At 41.6% G+C, this 22,954-nt stretch overlaps 1 long non-coding RNA gene across 1 annotated transcript in view; it reads left to right on the forward strand.

The window, feature by feature from the left end:
* The first annotated feature begins 593 nt into the window (after positions 1-593).
* Positions 594-22,954, forward strand: part of LOC148213792 (uncharacterized) — a 189,720-nt gene continuing 167,359 nt past the window's right edge. The window contains exons 1-2 of the long non-coding RNA XR_015793817.1: positions 594-799; positions 4,635-4,758. This is a non-coding gene — a long non-coding RNA (uncharacterized LOC148213792). The remainder of the gene's footprint in view (positions 800-4,634; positions 4,759-22,954) is intronic.

Consider the following 22,954-nt stretch of genomic DNA (forward strand, 5'->3'; position numbering starts at 1 on the left):
TGTCCAATCCGAATGGCTTGTACAGCTCTGTCACATTCTGCAGAACAAACAGCTATTAAAAATCCAAGCAGACAAAGCATTTACGGAGCTTAGTACTGACAAGCAGTGTCAACACCCTGTAATTAACAAAGGGTGGTATAATTTATAAAGAATGTACTGTGTGATTTAGTTCCACCATGAAGGAAGAGGAGGAGGGAAAGAACCAATTGTTAGCTTAGGAGATTCAAAAGCAGTTATCTCTAGATGTAAACATCTTATTGCCTCCCCCCCCCCCATTTTCTATGTATTTCCTTTGCTTGAGACAAAAGATTTTTACTGTTTTGTCTCCAGTTTTGCCACCTTCAGCAACATTAGATCATGAGGGATAACCTCTGCTCTCGTGCCTCTGTATTTATTGGAAAGGTACAGTTTTGGCAGATTGCTTTTGCTGTGAATAATTAAGCAATTCTGAATGCTCTGGGAAACCTGAATGGGGATAGTTTTAGAGTTACTAATATGACAGCTAACGGGGTGAGTTTTACCTTGGAATCAGACCAAAGCCTTTAGCTGAGATACAGTACTGAGAGCAGCCTGAAGTGCATCCGTAAATAATTATCACACGGACAAGAAGCTCTTTTATGCTTTTCTGTTGTGTGACGATCTCCAAGACAATAGAGTCTCTAGATAAACTTTTCCTTCATTATTCCTTCTCAGTGACTGCTCTACACACAGGGGTTGCCTTTACAGTACAACAATGGCAGCACAACAGCCTCCACTAAAACCACTGAAACAGGGAGACCTGCTCCAGCTTTCTTCTCAGGTATGAATTGAACATTTCAAATGTCTTAATTAAAAATTTATAAGTTGCAGGGTTTATAAGAGTTTCCAAAGTGACTCTAACCATTTTCACTAAGGAAAAAAAAGGAGCTGTATAACTCTGGATCTGAATATACGCACACAGATCCATTCTACCGCACAGGATAAGGACATTGTCTCTGCAATTTTATTCTCTAAGCAGATTGTTCAGTTTTTACCCTCCTATCAATTCTGTTACATGAGTAGACTGGTAGAATGGAGAAATGGTCTGAGTGCCTTCTACAATGTTGCCTTTTTCTCACTAATATTAAAAACTTCCATTAGCTTTTAGGCAAATATGTTGCTGTCTGTTTTACTTTTCCGCCCTATTGTTTGCAAAAATAAAATAAAGTAATAAAAAAGAAGCAAAAGGATGTATTCATATGACTATTCCTTACTCATAGACTATTAAATTAGGTATCTCTATATTTCTTTCTCATATGGTAAAATTAACCTATTTACGTATAAGTCAGTATGTCTGCTTTTTAAAAAGGGAGATAGCAAATAGAACATTAAATACAGAGGACAGTATAAGTCACATTCCTCTTAGTGATAAAACACTCAGATATGAAAAAATAGCCAGTTCTTCAGACCATTGTAACTGACAGAGAATAGCTATTCTTCCATTGTGATACACTAAAATATTAAGCTGACACTTATCTGCTGAGTGAGGCTTCCAGACCTGTAATTTGTAACATTGTCTACCATTATTCTTCTACTATAAGCCACATGAATCTGTATTGACCTTTATTAGGCCAGATGAAAGTCTGCAAAGCAGCTGCAAGTTTTTGACCCCCTACAATCTTTTTAGAAGGCAAGATGGTTAAAAAAATCAGGAAAAAAGGAGAGGAAGGGAAAATGGTGCTGGGGCTTTATAATCTTGGAGTTTTAGGAAAAGCTTTTGACAATTCAGATATGGAGACTGTATATTATTAGTGGTAATAGCTTGAACCACAAATTCTAAATGAAACTCTAAATAAAAATGAAAAATCCAGCAAGTGATCATTGATCTTTCATTTTTGAACATATAAAACTGAGCTATTAAAGTCAAAGCCATACCCATCCTTCACAGGAAATATAGCTCCTTTGATAAGTAGAAAACAACAACAACAAAAAGGGATCAGCCAGGCAGCTTTTACCAGGTAATAAAAAACAATAAAGCCAGAAAGAGTAGTGGTTGGAAGTCATGCACTCTCAGAGAATGTATGGCCAGTGTTTTGTTGTTGTGTCTTCGAGTCAGTTTTTGACTCCTGGCAACTGCTTGGAATAATCCCTGCAGTTTTCTTGGCAAGGTTTTTCAAAAGTGGTTTGCCACTGCCTGCTTCCTAGGGCTGAGAGAGAGTGACTGGCCCAAGGTCACCCAGCTGGCTTTGTGCCTAAGGCAGGACTAGAGCTCACAGTCTCCCGGTTTCTGGCCTGGTGCCTTCACCACTACATCAACTGGCTCTCTATGTCCAGTGTAGGTTATATAAAAGCCTCCTCCTATGAAAATGTTGCTGTGATATATATAAAAAATTGCAACATGTGAGGTTTTGTAAAAACAAACAAAACTCAAAGTCACATCAGCAGTAGCACCTAGAGGCCTCAACTGATCTCCCCCCCCCCCAAAAAAAAAAAAGCTAAGCAGAGTTGGGTTTACTAGCATTTGGATAAGAGACCATCAGGAAGTCCCTGGATTGAGGATGGACTAGGAAGTTAAAAAAAAAAAATCCCAGAAGAGTGCAAAGGCAAATCACTATTGTATTGTTGCCAAGATTACAGTATGGATCTGTCTGTATAATCACCAAGAATAAAGCTCAGTATGAGGAAGTTTTTACCTTAAGAAATAAAAACAGATTAAAAAAATAAAAATCCAGGCAAAAATCATATAGAGTCATAATTAAGTCCATTATGATTATCAGCTAATTCTGATAGATCAATAAGACTTATCAGCTAATTCTGACTTTGGATGTACATAGCATTGTGTGTGTGTGTGTGTGTTTGTGTGTGTGCACATTCATACATAAAATCATGCTTTGTCCATGCTATTTGTTATTGCTGTGTAATGATTGGGCATTAGAACTGTCAGTCAAAGCCTGGTAACTCATCTCCTCCCAGTTTATATTCCAGAGGGAGGGGGAACTGAGGAGGGAGGGGTTTGGAGGTGGGTGTGGGAGGAAGCTCAGAGTTCTAGCCCGAGGAGAACCTGCATCTGCCAGAATGACAGGTTTGTAAATATACAGGTGTGCCAGGGCTGGCAAGGATTGACAGCATGTAGATGTAATGTTAAGAGAAATTATTTACAGCCCATTTAATTTATTTAATAAAAATAATTTAATTGCCTGTTAACAAAGGAATTAACATTAATTCCCTAACAAAATGACTGTGCTATTGTACATCTTCCCCTCATTGCCCCTATTCATACATGCGTATGCGTATGTGTATGCTTGTGCGTGCGTGCGTGTGTGCGTATCTATCTATCTATCTATCTATCTATCTATCTATCTATCTATCTATCTCCTTTCACCCCTGTGGGTGGTACGTGTCTTCTTCAATCTCGGGTCCTCTACCAGAGGCCTGGGAGTTTGAGGGTTCTGCGCAGTATCTTAGCTGTTCCTAGCATTGAGCTCTTCTGGACAGAGAGCTCTGATGTCATTCCTGGGATCTGTTGGAGCCACCCATCCAGCTTAGGAGTCACATCCCGAGTGCTCCTACCACCACTGGGACCACTTTGGCCTTTACTTTCCACATCCTCTCTAGTTCCTCCTTCAGGCCCTGGTACTTCTCCAGCTACAAGAGACAAGAGAACCTGGACCTGAGATAAACAGACAGATAGACAGACAGACATCCATACACATACACACACACATGGGAATTTAAATAATTTCCAGATCAGAAGTTTAATTCTGATGGGAAAAAAAAGATGCTTTAGTTTTGAAGAAAGAAAGAAAAATCAGAAAAGGACTACCACAACAGAGGATACATAGCAAGCTCTTTTAAAATAGATACTGTATATTTTTTCTTTCCCTGAGATATCATATAAGGGAGTTTGGTTTAGTGCCACAGTACAGCTATTGCGTGATATTTAATACATGATACTTAAAATCCAAGACATAAATCTCTTCAGGAAAGGAAAAGAAATTAAAAAGAACAACCCAATTGGTGCCTTATATTTAAATAGAGCATTGCTTGGCTATTTGGCTATATACTCTGAGTGTGTGTGTATATGTGTATGTGTGTGTATATATGTGTGTGTGTGTGTATGCATACACACATATATATGCATATATACACATACACACAAAATGAGCACTTTGTCTATTTATACATACTATCCAAAATGGCATTTCCAGCCATGCCTGGTCGAAACTGTAGGGAGTCAACTACTTCCAAGAGAACTAAGTCTGAAATGAGTGGACATGCCTTGCCAGCAAAAGGGACACCGGAAGAGGAATAAATATAGTCTTTATTTGTGCTGCCATCTGGTACACATTTCAACACACGCTAATTTCTTCTCACATTTCAAGATATTTGTTCTTTATTGTAAATGTCATAAGCAGCAACTGAACAGGGCGGGGGAAGATGAACATTTTGTAATTCCTGAAAGGTTAATTGCACTATTTATAGATCTGGCAGGAGAGAAAAAACTCCGTCAGCCTGACCCAATGGGGTCAACATAGTAATAGCAACCTAAATGGAGCTCTGACCAGTCATGAATTACTGTCTGATACTGAGAACACTGACAGTTCAATCACAGCACTGTTTCAATAGAGAACTCTATATATTTAAAGCGCTGATACTGTTTTCCCTCTAAATGACAGTCTTGACAGATGGGCCGAAAGCACTGCAGACGTTTGAACAAGGAAATAGAGAGGGAGCCTGCTGGAACCAGGGCTTCACGCAGCCATCCGCGAATGATGAATAGAGTGTGATTGTGTCTGACAGGTAGTAATATAACTATTCATTCACCACAGAACACCTGGAGCACACTATATTAAATGGTACAAGATGGAGAGATTCTGTGACAGGAATAGGAAGTGTGAGTCCCACGCTGACTCTAGGTACCACAATACAAAGGGTCAGAGGGCGAGCCATAGAAGCTGCCTCAGCAAAGACTGTAATTAAATTATTTGCTTACTAAAGGGTTTCTAAGGCTTTACTAACATGTTGCTGGGATCGTTATTTCAGCAAGTCTACCCAACTGGAGAAAAAACCCATGCCTTTAGGGTGGGGGTGAAGAAAATATAAAAAGATATTAAAAAAAAAAGATACAAGAGTCTACTTTGCATCAGGCAAAGCACAGTGACACAAGGGACCCCTTCCTTAGAATAGTGAGGCTGTCACATATTTCTATCATCCAGCAGCCTTTTCATCAGACCAGTTAGTCCAAAATGTATGTTTTCAATGAGGAATCCCATCAAATTGAATAAAGACAAAAAAGTTGTGAGTAAAAAAATAAGCTTTTATTTAGGGTGAGTTTAGTTCCATCTTCATTCTTTGTTTAATATTATAGTAACACTAGAATAAATAATGGCATTTCCCCATGAGAATTCATTGCAAGAATGAAAACAGCTGTAAAGCTTCATGTTCCTACAACATCTGCAGCACTGGAAAACTGAGTTAATTTATTTCTGGTTCACTTTGGTGAAATTGAAACAGAAAAAATCAGGGATGGCTGCAGCAGGGGAGGATGAAAAATTCAAGATGGTGCCTGCAACACATGGAAAGAAAGGGCAGAGTTTTGATCACACAGTCATGCCTGCCATCTTGACTTGTTTGATACTCCCCCACCCCAATACCTGTGGCAATGATACTAAGATCTGGGCATGGATTGCATCTTGCAATAGGCTTCACTTGCTTCAACTCCTGACCTGCAAAGTGCCAGCTTGCTAACGTTTCTCCCTTCCTTTTCCATTTCTTTCTGCATAGAATGGGGTGTAGGAAGTTTTGTTCCTGCAGAATCTGTGGCACCTTGGGCCAGCCTAGAGATTTGCTCATCTTATCCTCAGCATTTCAAGTTGGCAAATGTGAAGACAATCACAGATTGCCTTGAAATTTATTCTGAGCTATGGGGAATGAAAACAGTGGCAACATGGATGCCTCTTGTCATTAACTGTTCTCATTTTAGGCACAACCGAAACACAACATATTGCTTGCTTGCATATGATTTCTATCCTTCCAAACATCTAGTTGTATTCTGTTTTATGAATATAGGTAGAATATTTCTACAAATACTTAGAGAACATGCAAAGATTGCACCTTTTTGTTCTATGTTAGATAGAACCTAGAGCTGTATAGGCTTCTGAAGGGCTGCTTCATGGAGTACTGCTCCTTTTTCCTGCTTCTAAAATGTGAAACCTGCCTTGTTGTTTTACTGTGGGTTGTCTCAAGCCTTGTTTGGCTGTTCAACTACAGGCAGAGCCTTGAAGCAATACAAATTACCTTGATGAGAAGAATTGTCGTCACCTCAGTGAAGGAAAGTGTGCTCCTCTATGGTATGACGCATCTAACTGATGTGAAGTGCAGCTGCATTCATAGGCCCACTAGAACAGTTATTCAAGTTTTTGTTGGATTTTAAAATGCTTATTACTCTGGCTGAATCAAGTGCAGCCCCTGGGGAGGTTCAAAAACTCGCATGTTAGAAAGGACATTTTGACTACCCCATGAAGATACCCCTAGATGGAATCCATATATATATATATCCAAATTGTTTGTATTTTAAAAAACTTAGTTTTTTATCATTCTAAATCCCCTGAAGCAGCTGATACACCAGAATGTATGGGATAATTATAGTTTCCAATGAAAGTTTTCATTCTGTTTTTTTTTTGGACTCTAAGAGAACAATGCTGAGAAAATAACAGCCATTTATATTTCATATCCTCAAATGCTTTCCTTAGCAAAATCCTGTATAGAATGGAGTGTACAATCTTTTGCTGGCCATGTCTCCCACTTAATAAATTGAGAGTGATTAAAGACCACAGTGGGTAGTTCAGGAGACAGTGTCTCATGGCGGTATCACACATGGGGGCAGAGCTAAAATTTTCTAGTCTTTTTTTCCCTGACTATCTAAAATGAGATGAGATTAGAGACCAACTTAATTTGAGAATATGAATTATCATTTTGTCTATTTCCTGCCTTAAAAAAAAAAAGGATGCCACATTTAATTTTTGGCATTTGTGGCTGAAAAAAGCATCAGGAACTGCATCATCATCATCATCGTCACCATCATCAGGAGTTCCAGGTTACCTGCTCCAATCTAGAATCTATATTTGATCAAGTTACATGACTGTTACATTGATGAATTAACAAGGGCATATGCAACATAATAGTCTTGTGACACTTGTTGATTCTCTCAGATCATCCGCCTGCAACAGGTATGGGTACCACCTCAGACTTCCATGAGGAATATTGGTGAGAGGTGCAGTGACTAGCACTAGTCCTTGCCAGCAATTAGTTTTGTTGAACAGCATGAACTATCCAGAATACCCCTGCATGAAAGCAAGAAAAAAGTGGGTGGAAATGCTTTTATCTATTTTGGGGCAATTTGACTGATTTTTTTAAAAAACCACTTTTGATCCCTTCAAAGTAATCTCTGGAACAACCAGGATAAATACCATGGGAACCAACTATTTATCAGAGAGTAAAACTGGATTATTTTATTGACAATCTTCCTGAGGCATTTTGAGGACTGTTTCTTCAGGCACCTTTGCAAAATAATTATGTGGATAATGGTTCTTAAATTCAGTGTCTCAGCCCTGACATGACTCTGAAAATCCCTGTGAAATGAAATGCTTCTAGTTGGTTTTTCCATGGGAGGATGTACATTGACTTTCTTTTCAAATTAGTTTTGCCTGTCACTGACTCTATCAATTGCCTCCTTAAAACCTTCCTTACAGAATAGAATTGCAGGACACTTTTTCCTGTGCCTTTTCTTTTTTCTCCCACCCTTTTTGTTTTCTGCACTAATTTGCTCTCCAGAAAAAGATTAAAAAAGACTTTATGCTGGTGACAGTTGTAGGGGAGAAAAGTTGGAGTTTTAAAGTGTCCTTTTAAAATCAAAACACAGGCAGGAAAGTTAGATTCATCCTTCTTTTATTCAAGAAGAACATTGAATCAGAATACATTCTTCATGTTTTAGCCAGGAAATCAAGATATAGTGGGTTGGCAGTCTAATCTTAATAGTGGTTAAATTCACTATGGTGCCAAAATTCATTTCCCAATTTCCTGAAAGTTTTTCTTTCTTAAGAAAGAAGCTTCTGGCTTTTGTCTCTCAATCTCAGGTTGCCTTTGGATTTCTTCCAATTTTCTTTTGGCAATGATTTGTACTTACTTTGCTGTTGTTAGATGAAACAGGGTACTGTTGTGTACATCCCAGGTTACAGATCTCTTCATCATTCCTTGGTTGCCAATTTTTTCCACATCAGACTGAATGTGAATAGTTAAAAAATACAAAAGGGATTTGATGCAGCAGCAATTACATTTGTCCAAAGGTGCTTTCTCTAAAAGATTTTACAGCTCTTTGATTTTATTCATTTTACTGACAAATATTGGTCAGTATAAATACTGTATACACTAAGTACTAACTGACTGCTGTGTGCCCTTCCTCTCCATATATATTAAAATCCTTGACTTATCACATTTTTAAACAGAACTTAGGCTTCAGTGAGTATGTTTGTGAAATATATTTGTCTTTCAAAATGGCTACATTTGCTGCTTAAGTAAGGAAAACAAAAACCTATTCAAAAAAAGGTAAATAGTGGCAACTATAGGATAAATCCAGAGAAGGAATATTGGATACCAATCACTATTTTAGAAAGTATGATTATTCATCAGGAACACCTGAACCTCTGGGCAATTCACAGTTGAATTGCTATTGTAAAGCATTATGAACTGGGCCAGAGTATTAACTACTTACAAAGTACAAGGCTGAGACAGGCTTGTTTAGCCCCAAGCCAGCTTGAAAGTGACTTCAGTACCAAGCAGACCTTTTGTCCAGATGCTTCTACATATTATGGAAGTTGCCCAGATTATGTTTCTTCTGAGTGTTATGTTTTAACTGCTACTTTGACTGCTTTTGTCTTTCACACATGCATCAATTTATCATTTAATTATATGCCACCATGGGAATTTTTCCCCCCACAAAAATCAGTGTAGGAATCTTAAGAAGTACCAATGTCTTTAAATAAAAGAGAAAAGAGAAAACTATTTGATATCTGCTGATACATCTGGGGCATTTAAAACACAGCCACTCCTCATACTTTTAACATCCTTCACTTTTTTGATAATTTGAATAGAAATATAGTGAAGATATTGAAAATCTAAAATGGTAGTAGCCTTTACAAAGCCAGAGCAAAAATCCTTTCCCCAGCCACCCACAGTACTAATATGTGGCAGTAGCAACCTTTTATCAATGAGCAAGACACAGAAGCTCAAAATCCTAGAGGGGCCCATAAGCAAGCTGCCCAGAGCATCAAGGAAGTGTGTCCACTGGATAGTCATGGCGACCTCAGGAGGACACTAGGCAACACAGCAAGTACACAATTTGTTTCATCTCATTTAAGAGGTGGGGAAACCAGTTTGTCTTTAGCCTGATCCTTTTTGTATCTGAAGCCAGATTCACTCCTGAAAAGCCTGTGGCACTTCTTCTTGGGATTAATATCCCCAAACAAAAGAAATGATCTTGTAGAGACAATGCACTTGTGAAGAGTAAATAATAACATGCTAATATGTGGCATTTTCTCTTTAAAATGTTGATAACTTACCTTTGCTTTCTCTATAAAATACCCCAAGGCAGCTAATTACTGTTTATAAAATAGTTTATAATACAAAAAAGTACAGGGTTTGGTTCATATTAAAAAAGCTATGCTTGGGATATCCTTGGATATATTCTATATCCCATCAAATCTTAGTTTTGTAGGAGTTGCAATTTTACTATTATAGGTCCCTGTAATTAGTAGACACATATAATTTACATAATTCCAAATGCACACCTTGCTCTGAATAGCAGGTTCCCCAAATGATTACTAACTGTAAAATCTCCTTTGGGTTGAGGAAAATTCTGGGGACTTCATGGGCACAACTTTGCAATTTTCTTGACAACAGTATAGAAGTGATTTGTGATTGCCTCTTGCCTTTTGCCAGGATGTTTTTTCAAGTTCCCAATCTAGTCAAAAGCCCTGGATGTCTCATCAGGCCCATCCTTGCTTAGCTACCAAGCCTAGAGAGATGTCACCTGTTCTCAAGTCTCTCTAAGAAGCAGGATCTTGCTTTAGAATAAATTTTAAAAAACCCTTCCTTAGACTCCTAGGTGAACATGTGACGGTTGGAGAAAGTAGATTTTTTAAAAAGCCACCGTTTTCCATTCTATATGATACCTATTTGTCTACCTTTTGCAGACCGTAGCCTATCACTGCATTTTTAATATATTCAATCATTTTTCTAGTGATGCTGTAATCAAATGATTATTACATGTAATCCCTAGTCAGTGAATCAGCCTATCCTTTTTGCATATCAAGAATCTGTATCCTTTTCCAGGAAAGCAAGTACATTGCCTAGCCAGTAAACTTGTATTCTATATTTACCCGCATGGACAGATAATAAGAGCCTGTTCCAACAATCCATAATCGGCTCATTAGCATTCTGCTCATGCAAGGAAGTGTGAGTACAATTTTCAATGGCCTAATGTGACAGGTAATCATAAATTAGTATTTGCTTTAAAACAACACCAGATTACACAGCCTGAATACTTAAGGAGAATGACTCAGTGAGGAAAGTGGCTCGGTAATGAAGTGGGAGCTCATTAAACAGATGCTGTCTCCTTTAGCAAACTACACACAAGCAGCAAACAAAAACCAAATGGAAATGTTTCAGCAAAACATTGCAGTCAACCAGAACAAGTTCAGGTTCATTTGTTGTGTCACCATCTACAAGAATTAGTCACAGTAATAATTAAATAGTTGCTTGCTAATTTATCATTTTACATTTGCTAATACGTTTGCATAATATGCACGGTTTTCCCCACCCCCAGCATTGCTTTGATTGCATTAAAACCATTATTTGTGAATATTCTTGTGATTCCTTGAAAACACTGGGTTGTTGCAAGACTTCAAAACTGTCCAGCATTTGGCTAGCAACTGTAATTCTCTTTCCTGTTTTTAAAATGCCCTTTTCTGATTTGCCTGTTAGATCTCTGCATGGTTGCTAATAACTCTGAAATTAAACCAAATGGTTTTAGGATATGTATTTATCTACATGCTGGAGAATTCAGATAAAAATGATATAATATCATTAAGAGGCCCCATTAGTGAGGACAGTACCAATGAGCTGCATTTATTTAGATCCATTTTGCTTTTTTTAACTAATATTGCTATTATTACCATACGTAGACCAAGGTAAAAAATAAATAATAAATGTATTATCATTATTTAGATTTGTTATAACTGCCCCAGAATCCAAAAGATTCTGTAACCAATAGAACAAAAAGAGTGATCACTAATTGAATAACTAGCCATTAAAAATAAATCAAAGAAAATTTAAGATCTTCTAAATAAAGAATAGATTCATATTGATCCACATAGAGAATATTCCATATATTTGGAACCATTAAAAAAAATCTTGTCTTAAGTCCAAAGCATACTTTTCCATGATCAAGCCCACTGAACATTATCTGTGTAAACATGCCTAAGATTCTCTTAGATATTCTGCAGATTAATTTAATGGAGATTGGAAGCAGAGATCAATATTTACATGCTAAGCAATGAGGTCATTTTTCAAACCAAAGACAGATCCTTGCACTGAGCTTAGAAGTATGTACAGACAGAGAAGCAATGCGGTCTTCATAGGACAAAATGAATGAGTCCCCACTTTCTTTCCTCAACTAGGTGATAGTCAATAGCCGCACCCTTAGAAGCTTTCAAAGCAGGCTTTTTAGACTCATGGGAACACTTGGAATTTTAGAAATTGTTCAAAGTTTAACTATAAATGCAGTGGGCATGAGCAAAGGGTTGAAAATAATCTTTTTGTTTTCTTGGTGTGGTTTTGTTTTTTGCCTATGTGTTTTGTCTCAGTAGAAAAGAGAGAGTGTATGTGCACAAGGTAATACTTCTTTTAAGTTGTTTACCTGCATATGGCTGAATATATAATCTAATTCTTGGCTACCTGTGTTGGTTTAAAATGTAATTAGTTTTGTGGTTTCGTTCTTCCATGGTAATTAGACATACTTGGGTTCATAAATCATTATGAAAAAAGGAATAATTTACCTTGCCTTTGCTATTTTGCCCTCTTGAAGAAAGAATAAGGACTGATACAACAGAACTGGCCAGCTAAGAAAAAGCATCCATATATTGGGAAAGGATGAGATTGTCTTTGATAAGAACAAAACACATGGTGTAAAATGCCTTTAAGCCTGCTGTCAAAGATCATGGTAGAGCTTTTCTAGGATGGATGGATGGATGAATGGATGGATGGATGGAAGGAAGGAAGGAAGGAAGGAAAAAGCAGAATTATATGTAATCAGAATCCACTGATTTTTCTCATTTTGTAATATATTTGCTTGTAGTATGATGATGCAAAGGAGACTGCTGCCGCTTTTTTTACAACTGAAATTTGTACTCTCCTTGTTATCAAAATCTTTTTTGAATGCTAGACTGGAATTTTGGAGTTTGTTAATTCCAAATTCTGAATTAATAAAAATATGATTACCAAGTATCATATCGTTATGCAGGGACAGTGAAGCCACAAAAGTGTAGCCCCAATGCCCAATTGGTACTGAAGTGGTGGAGATTCTTCAGTTGCTGACACTACACAATGGCATTCTGCTAGTCTGTGATTATGTGTTAATGAACATCATGCAGTAATTGCTGTGTTCATAACATGATCAAAATCCAGACATCAATTATATTTCAATGCTATTGTAAGAAGGAAACGTGAAAAATCACTGGAGCTTTATCATTTGTGTGGTAAATAGAACACATGTAAAAAGTCACAAGTATAGCACTGAAAAATGAAAGTTTCAAGTTTCTTTTTGGGAGTCGTTAATGCACGTGCAGAAGTGTATACATTTCTTTTAACAAAATAGGTAGTTGTAATATGCATTAAAACCCTACATTTAAGATGACTAATATATTATCATCAGAAAAGTGGAAATGGAGGACAGCCACAAACTTCTCCCTATTAGAGGAAACGGGAAAGTGAAATATCAATAGAGGTGAATATGTGTAGCTCAGGGTTGAACTGTGGAGTCCTTGGGGTTCTCTGAGCTTGGTTCTTTTCTTCCAAATGTTTCATTACCCGGCTAGGTAACAACTTCTTACCTTCCTTTTGCCACTAATTCAGGGTACTTTCGGCATAGTTTTAGGTCATGTATGATATTAAACTTACGATTTTGGAAATCTTCATTTGCTATCTTGGATTTTTCTCTTAGTGCTGATAGTGTGTTGAGTGTTCCACTTTCTTCCTCAGGATTCCTCATCAAGGTTGGGTTAATGTCATCTCCTACTTTGTTTCAGACGTTGGGTTCTATCAGCTCCTAGTAGTATCACCAATGGTGAGGGGTTATTGGAATTATAACCCCAAATATATAGACTTTAATAAGCAATGTGATCTGGGATGAAGTTATCTGTTCACTGAAAGTTTTGGGATAGTAATGACATGGCCTTTTTTTTTTTTGTCTTTGATCATCTGTTAAAATACTGGCATGAAGTAAGCCACTCAGAGTCAACAAATTGAAGAAACTTAAAAGCCTATGGAATGAATGAATGAATTCATATACTTAAGTAGACTGCCATTATAGTTAAAGGCAAATGTTATATAAATTTTAAACATCTATTCAATACTATCTATGCCTGAGGGTATATATTTTACAACATACGTAACAAAAACGAACATTTTAAATCAAGTAAAAAGTAAAATGTCACATATCATAAGAAACCCTTCTAAGGCAAACACTTAGCAGTTAATCTAAGCTTCCCACACCAGTGCCTAACAACTGGATAGGCTTAAAATTTAGATCTGGCCTTTCTATCACTATGAGCATAACATTCTATGCTTTCATTTTATGTCAGTGTGCATCATCTTCAAGGCTATAGCCTTTCTCTTTTAAAGTTCTTGACCTTTTGGCTCCATGCTTCACACTAATGATTGCTGCCTTCATTAAGCACAAAGGAATCCACCATCAGTTTCCTTTCATTTCCTCCCCACTCCTGCCTTTATGATTTGTAGCTCTTTATGTCTGGCATAGACTACCTTTTTGTATTTATCAAGCAGTTTGCATGACCAAATACAGATCCTAGCCAAGGTGCCTAAAACTATATATACTTTCCTGTCTTACAAGAGCTGCAGTAAGAACAGTTGTATTCTTTATATAGTAAATACTAGTATTGAATATATATCACCAATATCTCTGGCTCTGTCCATTTAAAATATATTTAAAGGAAGAATCATCAGGTACTAGTATCCATTCTGTTAAAAAAAAGAAAAGGTATGCTAAGAATAATTCAACAAAAAAGGAAATTGGGTTGAAAACACAAGGGACTCCTGGCCTTATACTGAACCTTTTCAAGTGTAAGCTTAAGCTTTTTATTTGTTTGTTTGTTTCTTCTCACTTTTCCACTGTTTGTCTATATCCTTTTTGAACAAGAGTTTATGAGGCAGTTCGAATAAGATAGATATGCACATATACATTTAACTAATCCTCTGCTTCTCAGTAAGAAATGGGAACAAGAACCACCTTTCTTCGAAAGTCCATGGGACACACCAGCATCTGGCCAGTGTAAATATCCAGTAGTGGTTTAAGCGTGTAAAGTCCAGTTTATGTAGAATCAAATCATGTAGTTGATTTCACAGTATAGTTTGAACTTTCTTGCTTTGGACTGTATGCTTATAAATCTCATTCAAATATTAGGTTTCCACACCAGTGGCCAGCAATGTTAGAGGCAGTATATTTTTGTTTTAAGGTTATCAAAGAATAGTGAAATCCCTACTCTACTCCTCACCATCTGTAGAAGTCTGTCTGTGTGTTTTAAAATCCCCAAACAGGTTAACAGTATGCATTATCAATATATTCCACCTCCAGAGATACTATCTAAAGCTGTTAAGTAAACTTAAAAACTTATAAATACTTTTGTTTTTAATATAAAGTATCATATACCTTTTAAAAATGCCACTGCCTTTCGTAGTAGTTGCTTATTGTCAGGAATTATAGAAGTCTTAATTATTGTTAACTAAATCAGTTTTGCAAAATTCACATAATTTCTTCTATCAAGGATATGATGAGTATACATATGGGCGCAGAGGGCAGAATAAAATTTACTGTTGGTAAGGAAAGTTCTATTTCCTTTTATTATCCTCAGCAAATGCAAAAACTAGGATACAGACATAAAAGTTTAATGAGCAAAATGTCAGGAGGGGAATCCATGAAGTTACTGTAAAAGAAAGAGTTTGCATTTTTCTGACTTCTAGCAGAACCAGGAGTAAATTTCTCACAGACAAATGGAATCAAGGGAGAAAAAGAGCTGTTAGGGAGAATCAAATTGCTAAAAATTAAGGACAAAGGAAATGTTTAAATGGTCCTAAGACATAGCACAACTAAATTTTGCTAATTGCTTTGTTAGCACAACTGGAAAAACAACAGGATTGTGGACATAACTTCATGAGGAAGAAAGGTCTGTGAGGAAACAGTGTCATCTTTTCCTCATAATTAATGGCAGTATATATTTGAATTAATGCAGATTTGAACTGAATTTTTAAATGAAAGTTAATCAACAATGGGAGCAATGTGGGATTGATGCATCCATGTAGTTGTGGACATTGGTGAAAAGATATTAACCAGTAAAACTGTACAATGGAATATAAGCTAAGGGTCACAATGTTATCGGTTAGCCCTGTTTTGTAACACATTCTCCCTTCTGTGGTGTATTATGTTCCTCTATCTTGTTTGTATTGCTCTTTCAACATCTTCTTCTGGTTTCCCAAGCCAGGTCACATTTTATATATATTCACACACAGGCTATATATTGCCCTTTTTCTCTCAAACTAAATTTGACCTTAATTGCCTGGATGTGAGTTAACTTATATTCTTCTATGCAATAGAAGCTATAAGGAAAATACAGAGGAGAATTTAATTCTTTCAATTCTACCATTAGACAGTAATGTTTCTTTCCAGTGGAGTTCATCATGTTTTTATAGACTTCATGGCAACAACATGAAAATGGTTTTTCATTGCTTTCTTCTAGGATTTGTTGTTCTTCCCACTTGTGGAATTTCATGATGGGCCTCCAATAAACAGGTGTAACCCTGCTTAGCTTTTTGAGATCAACCAAGGTTGGCTAGCTACCTCTTACTCTTCTACCCTTAGACCAGAGTTGGGGGGAGTCTTTTTGATTTGACAGTTGTCAAATGAGAGTTTTCCTTGAGATAGAAATTAGAGCTCCAAAAAAAGCATGTTTGTAATACAGTTTGCAAAGTTTGGACAGCCAAAAAGAGTTAAGGTCAGTGGGAACTGAACAACACAGAAAAGCCCAACTATTTTATGGTTTTCTTGCTTGGACCTGAACAATTTCCATTCCACTGGGAGCAACAGGAGTAAAATGAAACTGAACATCATCAGGGCTTATCTAATTCTTGCCCTTTGTTGGAAGAGTGATGGAAAGCTAGAATGCTCTTCCGTCTAAAACTCCCTTCTGACTTTGGACTTTCCTAAAATCAGAAACAACCAGCATGTGGGATGCTGCAGAAGCAGGAGAGAGAATTCCCTTTCTGAAATTGGAGTCCCCTCTCTGACTCCAAGGGAAAAGAGAGAAATTCTACCCTACTAAAGCCCCAGGGACACTGTACATTGGCTACAGAATTACAGACTCAGAGTTCAAATCAAAGAAAACATAAAGAGGTTGAAATTCTGTGATTATTCTATAAAATAATTACATTTACTGGCTTTGTTATTTAAGACAAATTATTTTAATGCACACATTATGCTTACTGTATTAACTGGTAGAGTGTCAGAGTCTAAGTACTGAGACTCAGGAATTAAAAAAAAAATAAGGTAGAAGATATTTCACTTTTATTTATACTTACATATACCATTTATCCTTTGTAATTAATTATTTATAGATACTGCATCACCTGAATGTTTATACTTCTACTGTAATGGAATTAAATTCTGGTAATTTAGGAGTGACTTCAATACTTAAGCATGAACAGAAATAGCCAAGATTCCTTTTTGTCATGTGCAGGCAGATAGCATCAGTTGCATTCTCTGACATTTCCTTCTGTGTCTGCCCTTTTTTGTCTTCAAAAGAAAAAGGAAATAAAAACTGTGGAGTAAATACTATCTAGTTCTCCTTTATGATCCTGTTGAACTTTACAGATGAAGTCACAAATAAAGAATGATCAACTACATTTTAGGTTTGTACTTCCAAAAGGGTATGAAGATTTAGGAATGGCATTTATGTCATAGGATTCCATGGTTGGAAATCCAGCAAAGCCTGACAATTTAACAAAAGAAAACAATATTAATTCTAGGAATAAATTAAACTCACAGTATGAGGGTAAAATGCTCTTTCTTGTTGAAAGGAAGCTTTTTAAAAATGTGCTAGATTTTCTGAATATAGATAAGTGCTTATTATGATTAAACCATTAAACTTTACTTGGCTTGTAGACTCTAAAAATGCATTCCTTAGAAAAGGATATTGAATACCGTATATCACTTTTGCTTCACATATTATCTTATGTTGGAATGCATGCTACAGAAACCTGAAACCTGAACCTATATAAAGCTAAAAGAAGTCTATTGGATTAGAAATATGAAAACCTGGAAAAATAGAAATTATTTCGAGGGGCAGGAAAAATATGGTGGAATTGCAGGGAAAAATATTACTTCTCTGTCTAGACCTACTGATCTTTCTGCTAGGTAAGATGAATGACCCATCCAGTTGAGGATTCAGACTGGCCAGATCCCTCCTGGCAGCATAACATGGTAGTGAAACCTCAGGGGGCAGGGTGTGTGGAATCAAAGGAATCTCAGAAGTGGAAAAGCTATTTAATTATTGTAATTTTTAAGAAAAAATTGAGAAAACAATGAACAACAACAAAAAATTAAAAAGCAGAAATAAATACTGTCCAACAGACAATCCAATTAACAATTAATTATCAAAACAAACAAAATAACAACATAGATAGACAATATATTAATATATACATTGATATAAGTTGCCAAAATATATCACATACATATTTTATAACTATATCAAATTATAAAGACTTGTCTATTGTAAAATATTCTGCAATCTATAACAAAAGGAAACATATTGTGTCTTTAAAATGAAAACATTTACCAACAAATCTATTGATGTATATGTAAGGTTTGCCCCGTTCGACAGAGAAACTCTCGTGACACGTGTGGTTCACAAAGAAGGTTTACTCATGCGTAACGTAGTAGTCACAAGCAAAGCCAGGACTGGCTTGGTACAATTGCATCACTTGTTATATTCCCCCCTTCCCGCGCTTTTTTCCTGCCCCGCGATCACGTTGCAGCTGCGGATTATGGGCCCCCAATAATCCCCCTTGATTGTTCATGATGGCAGGATCGGTCAGGGTCTATTGTCCTTGATTGCCAGTCCCCCTCCGGCTGGGTTGGTTCCTCCCCGTTACGTGCAAGCCCGCGGGTTCTGTGCTGCGTTGCAATCTTTTTTCGCTGCCTGCGGCCCCGTTCATTGCTGGCTCGCGCCGTTATCAGTTTATAGTTAAAAGCTTCCGCTGCGGTTTTCCTGTTTGGCTGGGCGCAGGTGGCCCGTTAATTAGCGGCGCTTTCGGTTCCTCTTTTCCCCGCTAGCTACCGCCGGTGGATTCCGCGTGGTCTGGCTGCGAGCTTCCCTGAAGCCCCGTGCTTCCCTGAAGCCCCGTGCTGACCGAACCTGACATACCGCCCCCCTGAAGACAAATTTCCCCCCGGCTCTATTTCGGCTTCCCGGGGTATTTCTTGTAAAAGTCCCGCACTAGGTCCGGTGCCCTTATGTGGGTTTTACTCACCCATTCGCTGTGGGACTTGGGAAAATGTTTCCATTGCACTAGGAGCTGGGTCTGCCCCTTGTGCCTCCGGGCGTCCAGTATCTGGTTGATCTCGAAATGCTGCTCCCCCCCGACCATGATGGGTGGTGGCACTCCCTCTGTCTTGTGCCAGGCGTTCCCCGGCTGGTGCAGCTTTAGCAGGCTGCAATGAAACACCGGGTGGATCCTTCCGAGGCTTTTCGGGAGCGTCAGCCTGACGGTTACTGGATTGATGACCTCTGCAATGGGGAACGGCCCCACAAACCTCGGGCTGAGTTTTTTCGATGCCTGGTGCGTCTTTAGGTTTTTGGTTGACAGATACACCTGGTCCCCCACTTTCCACGGCTCCTCGGGGAGCCTCTTGTGGTCCGCGTGTTTCTTGTAGTCGGCTTTGGCTCTTTGCAATGCCGCGTGCGCCGCTCGCCGGGTCGCGTCGATTTGGGCGAACCAGGCGTCCAGGGAGTTGATCTGGGATTCCGGCTGAGGCAACTCCGGCATGGGGACGAAGTCTCTCCCGGTGGCTACTTTTGAATGGAGAGAACTTTTGTGAACGGAGAGAACTTACTCTTGTGGACGGCGTTGTTGTATGCCACTTCCGCGAATGGTAGTAGCTCTGCCCAATCGTCCTGTTGGTGCCCCACGTAGCAGCGCAGGTACTGTTCGAGCCCCCCGTTCAGGCGTTCCGTGGCTCCGTCCGTCTGCGGATGCGCCGCGGAAGAAAGGGCTTGTTTCGTCCCCACCCGCTTCAGGAACTCCCTCCAGAACCGCGCGATGAAGTTGCCGCCCCGATCGCTGACGACCCGTCAGGGCGCGCCGTGGAGCCGGTAAACATGTTGCACGAACAGTCTTGCCAACCCCTCTGCCGTGGGGACTCGCCGGCACGCTACAAAGTGCGCTTGTTTAGAGAATAAGTCCGTAACCACCCAAATGGCGGTCTTCCCCTTACTCTCCGGGAGCTCTACTATGAAGTCCATGGCGACCTCTTGCCATGGGCCGTCGGGTTCCGCTACCGACTGGAGTAGCCCTCTAGGTTTGCCTTTGGCCCCTTTCGCCATCGCGCACACCGGGCAACCCCCCGAGTACGCCTCCACGTCCTTATGGAGCGTGGGCCACCAAAATTGCCGCCGGATTAAGTGGAGCATCTTTACGAAGCCGTAATGCCCCGCGCTCCGGCTGTCGTGGGCTCTTTCCATGACCTCCCGTTGGCAACCCTCGGGCACGTACAGCTTTCCTTCGTGCCACCACAACCCCTCTTGGCAGGTTAGCGCCTCTCGGTTCTGCTTGAGCCAAGCGTCCCGCTCCGCCGCCTCCGCGAACCCTCGCCTTACTTCAGGCGCTGCGTCCCATCGCTCCCCCTTGGTCTGGCTTCGGGTCACCGCCTTTGCAGCCAGTCTGCTGGCAGGGATGATGGAGTCCACGATCTCCTCCCGTAGGCTGGCGTGCTGGGGCATGCGAGACAGTCCATCTGCTAGGAAGTTGCGCTTCCCGGGGATGTGTTTTAGTGTGAACCTGAACCTCCCGAAGTACTGGGACCACCGCGCCTGTTTGGGGGATAGCTTACGCGGGGTCTTCAGGGCCTCGAGGTTCTTATGGTCCGTCCACACCTCGAACGGTTCAGCTGCCCCCTCCAGTAGATGCCTCCACGTGGCCAGTGCCCAGTTGACTGCGTACGCCTCTTTCTCCCACACCATCCACCTTCTCTCCGTCTTGGTGAATTTGCGGGAGGCGTAGGCGCATGGGTGGATGGCCCCCTCCGGGCTGGGCTGGAGCAGGACTGCCCCCGTTGCCACGTCTGATGCATCTACTTGGATTATAAACCGCCGATCTGGGTCAGGATGGCGCAGGATCGGCTCCGCTGTGAACCGCCGTTTTAGCTCCTCAAACGCCCCCTGGCATTCTGCAGTCCACGCAAGTGCCATGCTGGGCTTGGGGGGTTTCCCAGTGCCCTTGGTCTTCAGCAGGTCGGTTAGGGGAAGGGCGATTTGGGCGAAGTTCGGGATAAACTGTCTATAGAAGTTCGCAAACCCTAGGAAGCTTTGGAGTTGCCTCCGGGTTTGCGGCGCTTCCCAGCCCAGGACATCCTTCACTTTCGCCGGGTCCATCTCAATTCCCCGGCTGGATATTCGGTAGCCGAGGTAGTCTAGTTGCTCTCGATGGAACTCGCATTTCGATAGCTTCGCGTACAGCTGTGCCTTCAGCAGTCTCTGGAGCACCGTGCGTACCAGGCTCACGTGCTCCGCCAGGGTTTCGGTGTAGATGAGGATGTCGTCCAGGTAGACCAGGACGCCCCGATAGAGTAGGTCGTGCAGCACCTCATTTATTAGCTGCATAAATACCCCCGGGGCCCCTTTTAATCCGAACGGCATCACGGAAAACTGGTAGCTTCCGAGCGGCGTGTTGAACGCCGTCTTCCACTCATCTTTTGCGCGGATCCTGACTCTGAAGTAAGCTTCGCGCAAGTCCAGTTTTGTGAACACCCTCCCCTTAGACAGATGCGACATCAAGTCCTTCATCGGGGGAGGGGGTATTTGTACTCCGTGCTGATTGCGTTCAGCCCCCGGTAGTCCACGCACATTCGAAGCGAGCCATCCTTCTTCTCCCGGAATAGTACCGGGGCCGCTAATGGCGACTTCGCGGGTTGGATGAACCCCCGCGCCAGGTTCTTGTCTATGAACTCCCGCAGAGCCCCCATTTCTCTCCTTGACAGGGAGTACATTTTCGGCTTAGGCAGGGTCGCCCCTGGCTCTAACTCGATGGCGCAATCACTGGGCCGGTGTGGTGGGAGCTGGTCGGACTCCTTCTCCCCGAACGCTGCCGCCAGGTCTCGATACTGCCTCGGGATTCCGCCGCCCGTCGTGGGTTCCCCGGGCCCGGCCTCTCTCTTTGCGGTTGTCTCGCCAGTCGCCGCTGCCTCCCCACGCCTCGGGATCGTTGCGGGTCTCCGGGGTCCCGGCGCTGCTGCTGCTGCCGGCCGGGTCTCAGGCTCCGTCTGCTCTCGCCCCGTCTCCCGGTGTCCCGGATCCTCCACTTGCCCGTCTGTGGTTGCGGCCGCACCCGTCTCCACGGCTCAGTCCCCTCGGCTCTCGCACTTCGCCGGCCTGTCGACCCCGAACTGCACTGCCTCCGCCGTCCAGTCGACCCGTGGGTTCCATCGTCGTAGCCACGCCAAGCCGAGTACCACCGCGTAGTCGGCCACTGGGACCACCACAAATCTCAGTTCTTCCCGGTGACTCCCGATCGTCATCTGGACCGGCTCGGTGTAATACTGAGCTGGCCCCCCCCCTGCCAGCGTGCCGTCTAGCTGGCTGAATGCAATGGGCTCCCGGAGGCGCCTCAGCTGTAGTCCGAGCCCCGAGACCACAGCTGGGTGCATCAAGCAGTGGGTGCAGCCTGAGTCCAGTAGCGCCCGCAGCTGTGCCTCCCCTCCGGATCTCACCCCCCGGATGTGTATTCTCACCCGGAACGGAGGGCAGTCCTCATCTCCTATTGGGTCCGCGCGCCTCGACTCCTCTGCTCGCACTGGGACGCCGTTCAGTGCGAGCGCGCCTCGTTTCCCGCCAGCTCCGAGTCCTCTCCGGAGGACGCCGTCTCCGGGGTCGACCACCCCCCGCGTCCTTTCTCGGTCACCGCCGCCACTGCCCCCTTCCGTGGTCGGTCGCCGGCCCTTTTCCCGGTCGCACGCGGGGGCTTGACTTCAGGCCGTGGTGGGGCTCCTTCCCGCTCCGTCGGGCACTGCGCCGCTCGGTGGCCTCTGCCTTCGCACTGGAAGCACAGGTTCGGGGCTCTGGTCGCCTCTCGCACCCCGGTGGATTGCCGCCGACTGCTCCGCCTTTCCTCGGGGGTTCTCTCCCTCGGCTGGTCCCTCGTCTGGTCCCGTCGCCTCGCACTCTGTTGGATCTGCCGCCACGCCGATTCCGCCGTTCCGGCCAGCCAGATCCAATCTTTCACTGTGGACGGGTCGTCCCGCCCCAGTGCCCGCTCCAGGATCTTTGGATTGAGCCCCCTCTTAAAATACTTCACCCTCAGGGACTCCGGCCAGTCCGTGAGCTTCTCTGCCAATCTCCGGAACTCCAGGGCGTACTCTGATACCGACTTGCCCCGC

The sequence above is a fragment of the Python bivittatus genome, unplaced genomic scaffold, assembly GCF_059951505.1.
Source record: "Python bivittatus isolate LINGU-HERP-01145 unplaced genomic scaffold, Pbiv_v1 ctg000850_np1212, whole genome shotgun sequence".
NCBI classification, from domain to species: domain Eukaryota; kingdom Metazoa; phylum Chordata; class Lepidosauria; order Squamata; family Pythonidae; genus Python; species Python bivittatus.